This window comes from Rana temporaria, chromosome 8 (genome assembly GCF_905171775.1).
Source record: "Rana temporaria chromosome 8, aRanTem1.1, whole genome shotgun sequence".
NCBI lineage: Eukaryota > Metazoa > Chordata > Amphibia > Anura > Ranidae > Rana > Rana temporaria.
Genome location: NC_053496.1, coordinates 112283663 through 112295430, shown reverse-complemented (window position 1 = coordinate 112295430; position 11768 = coordinate 112283663). Strand labels below are relative to the sequence as shown.

Genomic DNA, 11768 nt, shown 5'->3' with positions numbered 1-11768 from the left:
AACAGGATGCCCCCCCCCCCACAGGAATGCAATCTCTTAGGCCGGGTACACACGACAGGATTTATCCGCGGATACGGTCCTCCGGACCGTTTCCGCGGACAAATCCTCTGAGGATTTTGATCCGATGGAGTGTACACACCATCGGATCGAAATCCGCGCCGAATTCCCATTGCGATGACGTGTCGCGCCGTCGCCGTGATGATGACGCGGCGACGTGCGCGACGCTGTCATATAAGGAATTCCACGCATGCGTCGAATCATTACGACGCATGCGAGGGATGGGTTCGGACGGATCGATCCGGTGAGTCTGTACAGACCAGCGGATCGATCCGCTGGAGCCGATTCCAGCGGATAGATTTCTTAGCATGCTAAGAAATTTTTATCTGCTGGAAATCGGTCGGCCCGAAAAAAATCAGCGGAAAAATATCCGCTGGGTTGTACACACCAGCGGATCTATCCGCTGGAACTGATCCGCAGATAAATTCCAGCGGATAGATCCTCTCGTGTGTACGGTGCCTAACACTCCTTACACTCGACTTCAATGGGTCTAGGAAAAAACATCTGCTAGGCAATCTCCCCAAACAAAAGACATTGATTAGGTCAACATACTAACAAGGATCAAAATAATTCATTCTGTATGGGAAATGGCATGGTCAAGATTGTCCCCAGTGGCTAGGTAGGGAAGGACAATTAATAACAAGGAAATAGACACGGAAGTGCAATGATTGGGTGAGTGGCAAATGGGCGGCGATGTGTGTGTGCTTGAAGGATGGATGGATAAAACTGAATTGCAGTGGGTAAAAATTCTCTTTTCCCATCCTAAGCTCGGCCAAGGAGGATAGCACAGCTGTTGAGTATACGTCCATCTTATTTGCCAGTATTGTATTAGGCCATAGACATTTTCTGTTAGAGTATTGTTTTTTATGCTATAGACATTTTTTGTTAGAGCATTGTTTATTATGCAAAAGACATTTTCTGTTAGAATAAATGTATTGTTTGACTCAAATGTGTCTGTCTTATTAACCACTTAAGCCCCGGACCTTTAGGCAGCTTAATGCCCAGGCCAGGTTTTGCGATTCGGCACTGCGTCGCTTTAACAGACAATTGCTCGGTCGTGCGACGTGGCTCCCAAACAAAATTGGCTTCCTTTTTTCCCCACAAATAGAGCTTTCTTTTGGTGGTATTTGATCACCTCTGCGGTTTTTATGTTTTGCGCTATAAACAAAAATAAAGCGACAATTTTGAAAAAAATTCAATATTTTTTACTTTTTGTTATAATAAATATCCCCCAAAAACATATATAAAAAATGTTTTTCCCTCAGTTTAGGCCGATACGTATTCTTCGACCTATTTTTAGTAAAAAAAATTGCAATAAGCGTTTATCGATTGGTTTGCGCACAATTTATAGCGTTTACAAATAGGGGATAGTTTTATTGCATTTTTATTAATTATTTTTTTTTACTACTAATGGCGGCGATTTTTCATGACTGCGACATTATGGCGGACACTTCGGACAATTTTGACACATTTTTGGGACCATTGTCATTTTCACAGCAAAAAATGCATTTAAATTGCATTGTTTATTGTGAAAATGACAGTTGCAGTTTGGGAGTTAACCACAGGGGGCGCTGTAGGAGTTAGGGTACACCTAGTGTGTGTTTACAACTGTAGGGGGGTGTGGCTGTAGGACTGACGTCATCGATCGAGTCTCCCTTATATAAGGGATCACTCAATCGATACGCCGCCACAGTGAAGCACGGGGAAGCCGTGTTTACACACGGCTCTCCCCGTTCTTCAGCTCCGGGGAGTGATCGCGATGGAGCGGCTATAAACAAATAGCCGCAACCGTCATCCCGGATCGCTCCCCGAGGTAATCCGACCGCCGCATGTAGCAGGGGGGGTCCCGATCGGACCCCCGACCCGCGGAAAGGCAAGGACGTACATGTACGCCCATTTGCTTGTACATGCCATATTGTGGACGTACATATACATGTTAACTAACTTTTAGGCTTCGGCCTAGTGCACACTTTGGTCTTATATACATTAGCAAGCACGGGACTCATGCATTTTAATACAAATGCAATAGTTATATATGTATTATAAGTTACAGTAAAGGATAGATACTTATAGTTATTATTAATTAATGCATTTTTGATATAACACTTGGCATCGCAGATCTTTGGACATTCAGAGAGAAATGCCTATCTTTAGGCGGGCGTAGTGTATCTCATATACGCTACGCCGCCGTTACTTTGACAGGCAAGTCCCGTATTCAGAAAGAATTTGCGCCCGAAGTTACGGCGGCGTAGTGTATATGGGGCAGCGTAAGCCCGCCTAATTCAAAATAGGCTGGTAGGGGGCATGTTGTATGCTAATTACTCATGACCCCACGTATTTGACGCTTCTAATGAACGGCGCATGCGCCGTCCGTGAAAGTATCCCAGTGCGCATGCTCCAAATTACGCTGCAAATAGTCAATGCTTTAGACGTGAACGTAACTTACGCACAGCCCTATTCGCGTACGACTTACGCAAATGACGTAATCGACGCAAAATTTGACGCTGTCCCGACGTCCATACTTAACATTGGCTACGCCTCATAGAGCAGGGGTAACTTTACGCCGGAAAAAGCCTTACGTAAACGACGTAAATGAATGCGCCGGGCGCACGTACGTTTCTGAATCGGCGTATCTAGGTCATTTGCATATTCAACGTGTAAATCTACGGAAGAGCCCCTAGCCGCCAGCGTAAATATGCAACTAAGGTACGACGGCGTAAGAGACTTACGCCGGTCATATCTTAGACAAATTCTGGCGTATCTGATTCTTTGAATCAGGCTCCAAGATACGACGCCTCACACTCAGAGTTACGACGGCGTATCTGGAGATACACCGTCGTAACTCCTTTCTGAATCTGGCCCAGAGTTCACAAATCCTAACTTATTTTTGTTTTGGGTCCATTAAGCTAAAGTCCTCAAATAACCCAGAACTGAAATCATCTTTAGCGTGGATGAAAAATTGGCGCTGGCTCGCGAATCTTGAAACCCTGCTTGGATGATCGAGAGAGTTCTGTAAAATTTCATCAGAAGTGTAGACGTACAAAAAACTGGTGAGATTTCTGGCTGATATGTTTGTTTGTTAAGCGTTTATTGTAATGTTCGTGTGTGTTAGGCCTGTAACCAGTGGAGTGCACTGGTGAGTGAGTACCTGGGTATATAGCCTGTAGATTGACAGGATAAACCACACATCTTTGCGAAAAAAGTGGGAGAAATATAGATTTTTATTTTATTTAATTTTTTTATTATTTTATTTTAAATTTGAAGTTTTTTATTTTTATTTTGTGGAAGTGGAAAGAGCTTTCTTTTCCTAGAGAGGATCAATATGGCCTGCAGTCTGACAGGGAGGGTGTTGATTAAGAGTGCGCTCGGTAGGACTACAAATAGTCCAGTTTTTGTTTTATTGTTGTTTCCTGTGGATCTGTATCTGTTTGTTGGTCTGTGTTTATATTGTCTAAGCAACTGTTCAGTGTATTTAGTTGCAGCTAACATAACAATGGATATTCTTGAACAGTTTACTGAGGAAAATGCTTGTATCCAGTTTAGTAATACACAAAAGAATGCGTTAGTACACCAATTCAATGATCTATTAAAGCAATGCAATACACATAATGAGGCCCTCAAATCTAAAAAGTCTTCCAAAGAAGGCAAGAAAAAGAGGATGGCCAATTGGTATGCATGTTATTGAAGATGAAAGAGATTGCAGAGCAGACAGAATTAGAATGGTGTAAAGATAGGACTGAATTATTAGGAAGGATAGAAAATGTGAGTTAAGATATTTCAGCTATAGCTACGAATGCTGACGCAAATGTTTGTGAGTGTGATGAAATGAGGGATACGATTGAACAAATGGTGACTGAAAATGGCTTGTTGGAGCAAGGAGTGGATGAATGGAAGGAAACATGTATGTTGAGGGAACAATGTATCTTTAGAAAAGAAAGAGGCGGAGGCGTGGCCAGCAGCCGGAGCGGATGGCTGTGTGAGACAGGAGCTCCGAGAACTGAACTAACATCCAGCGGCATCCAGCTACTAAATCAGCCCTAAACTGTCCCTACTACATCGGAGGTGACCCAGAACGACAATCGGAGACGATGGGGAAGCGCAAACCGGACCGAAAACTGAAGAAGCTGACTGACTTCTATCATGCGGCAAGCACACCTAGGCCACAAGATGGCGCCGAGACCGCGGACTCGCAGCGCAGCCCTCACGGAGGAGGAAGCCAGCACAGCTCGCTCCAGTGACCGAGCGGATCAGCACTCCCCCGGAACGGGAGGGGAAGCGGAGACTCCACGCCATCCCCATCTCCCATCTGCAGCCCGCAGAAATCGTCCCAGCGGCGATCGGAGGAGCACAGATATGCAGGTGAGCAAGATGAGGCCTGTAACTCCCATAATAGTACCAGGGACTTTGTGGAACACATCCAAGAATTCCCAACATCGGGGGTCCCGCTCAGCGATACTATTATGAGGGATATGCTGGTGACCCTGAGAGGATCCATGCATAAAGATATGATGCACTGTGTGTCTCAGCTCAAGAGAGAAGTCTCAGAAATTGGGGAGAGGATTAGCCACGTGGAGGATAAAATGGGTGACTTTACTATAGCCCACAATGACTTAGTAGATGCACACTATGAAGCTGATGATGAAATCAAAGCCATGCGTGAGAAATTAGCGGACTTAGAGGACAGGTCCAGAAGGAATAACCTTAAACTGCGGGGGGTAGAAGAATCAGTGTTACCAGTGGACCTGAGGCGATATGTTCAAGAGTTCATTGCGGCCATCTTGCCTGATGTCCCTGGCACAGAGATTATCGTGGATAGAGCGCCTCGCCTCCCCAAACCTAAATTCCTCCCTGAAAAGGTTCCCAGAGACATTATAGCACGGGTGCACTTTTTTCATGTAAAAGATGAATTAATGCGTTTCTCGAGAAAGAACCATCCCCTGCCTGCTCCGTACTCAGACATCTCTATCTATTCTGATTTATCACAATATACCATGATGGCACGCAAGAACCTGACATCAATAACTAAGTTGTTGCAAAATAACAAAATTACATACTCATGGGGCTTTCCTACCAAGCTGCTGATCACCAGAGATAATCGCACCTTCGCCATCAGAAGCATAGAGGAAGGTCTAGATCTAGCGAAAAAATGGAACCTTCTCCCAGAAGGAGCTCCTACTCCTCCAACTAAACCCACAGCTGCACGGTTGTCTCCCGACTGGAGCACTGCTTGATCCTTGATGCAATTATACCCCAAATACCTTCTCCCTCTAATCCTCGTCATGAGGCTGGTTTACTACCAAAGCTCACGTTGTTCTCTTTAAGATCTCTAGGAGCTCATACCCCCCCAGAGAAATACAGCGAGATATGCTCGCACCTTGTGACCGTTGTCACCTTTTTATGTGTTGCTTGATATTTTTGATCTTTCTTTTTTTTTGTCTACCCTTCCTTTTCCTCCCTTCCTTACCCTTTTTCCGCCAGACACCTGAGGATATCACCTTCAAGCCTTCCTGCACTTCAACAAGCCTCCAACATGTATATACAGCTCCCTTTTCAATCGATATAACCTGGTCACCCGTATCAAAAGTGTTGGCGCCATCTTCAGGTAACATTTTAGTACTTCATGTGATGAATCTAATGGATGATGTGAATGCAATAGCCAGTTTTCCTCCTTCAATATGTCGCTTTCAGTAGTCTCCATGAACGTCCACGGGCTTAATAGCCCATTCAAAAGGAGTGCTATGTGGAAAGACGCTATTAAGCTTAAAGGAGAAATATTGTGCGCACAGGAAACGCATTTTATGTCATCAAAACCACCGAAATGTACCCACAGGACTTTCCCTTATGTATTCCATGCAATGGCTTCGGAAAAAAAGAGAGGAGTGCTAATTGCAATAAATAAGTCTGTCACTTTCAAACTACACGAGGTGATTAGAGACCCGAATGGTCGGTTCATCATCCTAGTATGTGACCTGAACAATTCACCCTTCACTTTGGTGAACGTATACGCCCCTAACCGGAGGCCCTTCTCCTTTCTTAAATCACTTTTAAACAAAGTTACTAAAATGAAAAGGGGTGCATTGCTACTTTGTGGTGACTTTAATTGCATTGTAAATAAACACTTAGACAGATCAGGCGCAGCTCCGCCCTCCAGGACAGAACTACAATCTCTATTGACAGAGCATAACCTTTACGACCCCTGGCGGTGCCTTAACTCAATGGAAAGAGACTACACCTACTACTCTTCGCCTCATCGCATTTATTCAAGAATTGATTTTTTTCTCACAGATCTTGCCCTTTTACATAGAACTGAATCAGCTAAGATACATTCTATTACGTGGTCAGACCACGCCCCAATATCATTGGTTTTGAAAAATACCTTTGATACTTCCCCCACGTACCTCTGGAGAAACAATACTGACCTTTTTGCCAATCCCAAAACTGTTTTACATCTCAAGACTCAATTGTCTGAATTTTTTGACATTAACGATACTGCTGATGTTAGTGCATCTACTTTATGGTGCTCCCACAAGGCTTTTAGCAGGGGGTTACTTATTCAAGCAGCAGCACGGGAGAAAAGGCGCAGGGGGGCGTTGCTGAACAACCTTCTCACTGATCTAAAATCCTTAGAAGACCTTCATAAGACAACCCCTACACCCCAGATAGAATCTGACCTGTTTGAATGTAGGCAAAGGGTGCGTCTAGCCCTCCTTTCTAAACATCAAAATAGCTTAAAGAGACTAAAGGCCCAATTTTATGTAAACAGTAATAAAGCGGGCAAACTATTGGCTAATTATATTTCTAGGAGACAACAAAAAACTAACTTGACATCCATTAAGGATCCCCATACCAACGTGTTAGAACACCACCCTAATAAAATAGCCAACTCCTTCATGAAATACTACCGGGACCTATATAACCTCAGCCTAGATGGTGACACGCCACAACCCACTCCTCAATCTATTGAGTCCTTTTTAAATTCTGTGTCATTGCCCTCACTGGGAGAAAAAGATCTGGCTACCTTAAATTCCCAGATCACACGCAAAGAAATAATGGACACTATCAAGGCTTTACCGAAAAACAAATCCCCAGGAGCTGACGGCTTCACGTCCGAGTACTATAGGGCATTTTCCCAATCATTGGTCCCGTACATGGAAAGGTTGTTCAGTGACGCCTCGGCTTCAGCCTCCTTCCCAGAGGAAATGCTGCAAGCCATTATAGTAACGCTACCCAAACCAGGGAAGAGGCCGGATTTACCCCAAAACTTTAGACCCATCTCCCTCCTAAACACTGATCTAAAGATCTACGCAAAAATCCTAGCAAATAGGCTTGCGATAATTACCCCTTCCCTGATCAAATCAGACCAGGTGGGCTTTGTGAGGGGACGGCAGGCTCCTGATGGTACTAGGAGAGTGCTTGACCTGATACACATAGCTGAATCCAACAAACTCCCTACGGCCTTTTTGGCACTTGATGCTGAAAAGGCCTTTGATAGGGTCCACTGGGGCTACTTACGGGCCACGTTACAGAAATTCGGCCTCCAAGGACATATCCTATCAGCAATCCTAGCCCTCTATTCTACACCATCGGCGAAAGTCTTTACATCAAACGCTCTCTCCGACAAATTTTCAATAACAAATGGTACCCGCCAGGGATGTCCACTTTCCCCCATAATTTTTACCCTCATGATGGAACCCCTGGCGGAAGCTATTAGGTCCAATGACACTATATCCGGTATAAAGGTGGGAAAGATTAACCACAAAATTGGCCTTTTCGCCGACGACGTGGTTTTAACGCTCTCCAACCCGGCTTCTTCCCTGGAAGGTGTATTTAAAGTGCTAAAGAGATATAGCGATGTTTCTTTTTACAAATTAAATGTGGTGAAATCATGCATATTGCCTATGAATATGTCTAAGAACCAAGTAGCTTTCTTGAAAGGCAAGTATCAATTCCAATGGATGTCCAAAGCATTTTCTTACTTGGGTATTAGAATAGCTTTCCCTTCTTCACACACATATGAAGCCAACTTCCCTAGCCTTATTCATATGGTTAAGAATGACCTTCAACACATAGCCTCATATGAACTCTCATGGCTTGGGAAAATCGCAGCATTGAAGATGGTGGTACTTCCAAAACTAATCTACTACTTTAGAACTATCCCTATCTGTCTACCTGAATCCTTCTTTAACCTGATAGACAAACTTTTTAGGCAATTTGTGTGGAACCGAAAGATGTCCAAAATTCCCTTTGTCATAATCCAGAAACATAGAAAACACGGTGGGGCGGGGTTCCCAAATGTGAGAAACTACTACAGAGCAGCTATACTAGATCAGGTCAAGGCCTGGTTCGACCCACAGTCTCCTAAGCTATGGGTTCACATAGAAAGGTCGGTGGTGTCTAATAGAGATCTGCCGTCCCTACTATTAGCTCACTTGGTCAATGCACCTTTGGTATACCCTAAGTTCCCTTCCATAGAAGCAACACTTAATGCTTGGAAAAAGCTTCACTTAATCGCCCCCCAGGACTCGTTAACGAAACATACCTTGTCTAACCTACAGGTGTACGAGTTTTTGATTCCCAACATAAGTGTCACTCCCTGGCTTCGAGACAACATACTCACATACGATGACCTAAGTACCAGAAACCCAGCCACCCATCACTTCTCTAAAACACGAATTTACCACTTTCACGTTAAGCACCCTGACGCAACTTATTCAATGCATGAGGAGGTATGGAATTACTTTATGTCTAATCACGACGAGCCCAAAGGTCTGTCGTGGTTCTACAACACGCTACAAAACAACACTTATTTCAGCAAAACCTCAAATATGGCGAATTGGGAGAGGGACCTGGGGTCAGTCAACACTTTAGGGGACTGGAAAATAGCTATAAGTAACTGCTATAAATTCTCTCATTGTTCCGGTCACTGGGATCTGATGTTGAGGACTTTGCACAGATCATATCTGACTCCGGTCAGAATGTCTACAATCTTCCCTTCGGAGACCAGTGATTGCTGGAGAATGTGCGGGGCAAGAGGAAACATTTTTCATATTCTATGGGCCTGTAAAAGTATTCGCAGCTTCTGGCGTGAGGTATTCAAATTGATTTCCTCAGTCACAGGCTTCTTTATTAAACCATCGCCTCACTTAGCCCTTCTATTTCTAAATATCCAAACTATTCCCATTCAATTTAGAAGTATCACAACCCACGTCCTGTTAGCGGCTAGACTTACAATCACATCCAAATGGAGATCAACTATGGTCCCCAACATTAGCGAAGTCATACAGCGGGTAAAGGTACAACACTCATACGAAAAACACTTCGCCAATCAATCCCAGATGGTAGCTAAATTTTGCGACTTCTGGGAACCCTGGACGTCTAAGTTTCAGGACTGACTCCGACATACGATCCTTAAAATCAAGCTTCAGCTCTATAGTATATTTGCTGACATGGATATCTCGGCAGATAGGCTAGTAGCACAACATTAAACTACCCAATCTAAGGCCGACCCTCAGGTGTCTCCTTTCAACTCCTTCCTTTACTTCCTTCCCCCCCCTGTCTTCTTCCCTCCTCATAGTATTTCCCCTTCCTTCTCTCTTCTTTCTTTCTGTTATCTTATTATTTTCATTTTATTTTTCATTGTCCCATCATTGGACGATATAACCCCGGTTCATTTCTTGGGTGCTATGTTATTCTGCAACTGAAATTTTGGGTTATAACAATTTACTTCGCCACTTGTTTCTTAATTAAGCTTATGTATTGCTCGTAGCGGATGCACGTTACACATGCTTTTGAAGGTTCATGTGGGCTCCCGCGGGGGGTGTCTGCGGTGGGGGGGTGGCGCCCACATTTAGCGGTAGGGCGTGCTCCCCCATGCGTTGGATGGCCTGCGGTGGGGGTCTTCGTGAATCTAGGGTCAAAACCTTAAATGTTCTTATTGTACCCGCTTCTGATGTTTGCAAAAAAACCAGATGGTTCTAGTTCTGTATTTACAAATGTTGATCATTGTATTTGCTTACATTGTTTGTATAATTAGTGAAATGTCACTCTTTATTTGAACCAATAAAAACTAATTGAAATGAAAAGAAAGAGGCTGTGAATGAATCTGCGATAGAAATACTTAAGAGACAGTTACAGGAATGTAAAACTCAGCTAGCCCAAAAAGATCATGCCATCCTATCTTTGAAAGCACAGGCAATGGAGAGAGTGCACAGCCATTGTTGTGCTAACAAGGATACACAGTCTAGTGTGACACAGGAGAGGGGGGAAGGGATGCTGATAGAACAGCAACCAGTATGGTCAGCTGACAATCCTGAAGAACCCCCAGATCACAGTTCTTCTCTCTTTACTCCTGCGTCAGAAAGGACTTGGCCAGGATCTGCTATTATAAAAAGGGAGGGTGGCACCCAATCCACGACACTCTCCATAGAAGATCGCACAAATCTGTGCCAGATTTTGGGAAAATTTGACAGGAGTGCTTTACCCATTAGTCTCTCAAACAGGCTGAAAGCTGTGGTGACACAGTACATTTTAAACAATAGGGATGCATGCGCACTCCTCCGCGCATGGCTTACATTGCAACTGTGTGAAAAACTGCAACCACCATCAGGTCTAACTCCCAAGTTAAACTCAAATTGGGGGAACTCTGCAGATAGAATGAAGGAAATGCAGCGCATAATGGGAGGAAGGGATACTAGGGGTTCAGATGCCCTAGAAAATACTAAATTTAGGAGGGGAATTGATCAAATACTCTTTTGCAGTGAATATTTCACCATTTATAAGGCCACATACAATTGTCCTGATATGTCTCACGATGACAGTAGTTTTCCTTGTACTATGGCTAATAAGTGCACATGTATTGATTACCATACCAGAATTGCACTGAGGAATGACACCTCATACCAGACCTTTATAAACATATTAAGGGACTGGGTTCGGGAGACAGATCAAGACAATAGGCCCCATAAATGAGTTGCCGAAGTAGTTAAAAGCGAAGGTAGAGTGAGATTTGCAGGCAGGTGTTACAGATGTGGAAATACAGGCCATGTAATGAAGGACTGTTAATTGCCTAGGAGGAACACAGATGAGAAGAGGCTGTGGCATAAAAAGGAACAGCAAAAACCTGAATCAGATAAGGTGGCAACGGAGCCGAACAAGGCTCCTGATGCTACATTATATGGTCCTCTTATAAGGGAGTTAGAGAGGATAGTGCAAGCTAAAATAAACCATGAGGAATATAAAACCCCACCCCCAACCAATCCTTATTTTAAACCATAGGAATGTCAGGCCCCGGTATTGTCCCTAGTATGTCATCTGGATAGGGACAAAAGCGGCAGACCACGTATATTACTAGATGCTGGAGCTTCTGTAAGTCTAACTAATATCAAACTTCAAAAAGATCCTAATGGGAAACAAATCTTCCTTAGAGGGTTCGGAGGACAGCTAGTACCTTCTGAGCAATCAATACCTGTATCCATAGAAAAAAAGAGGTTATGTGTGGAACACAGTTTGTTTCTTTCCCCAACGCATGAGGGCACTATTTTAGGCTTGGATGTCATGGGGGCACATGGAATGATTCTAGATCTATGTAACTGGGTATTGTGGAAAGGGTCTAGATACAAAGGCAAGGTGCACATGGTCATGGACAGCTGGGAGGTTGCATCAGTTAAAACAGATGAAATCCTTGACCCACAGGCAATACTGAAAACAGAGGA

The 11768-nt window shown here is 43.9% G+C and overlaps 1 pseudogene; it reads left to right on the top strand.

The window, feature by feature from the left end:
* The first annotated feature begins 10251 nt into the window (after window positions 1-10251).
* Window positions 10252-11331, top strand: LOC120910435 (annotated as a pseudogene).
* The last annotated feature ends 437 nt before the right edge of the window (window positions 11332-11768 follow it).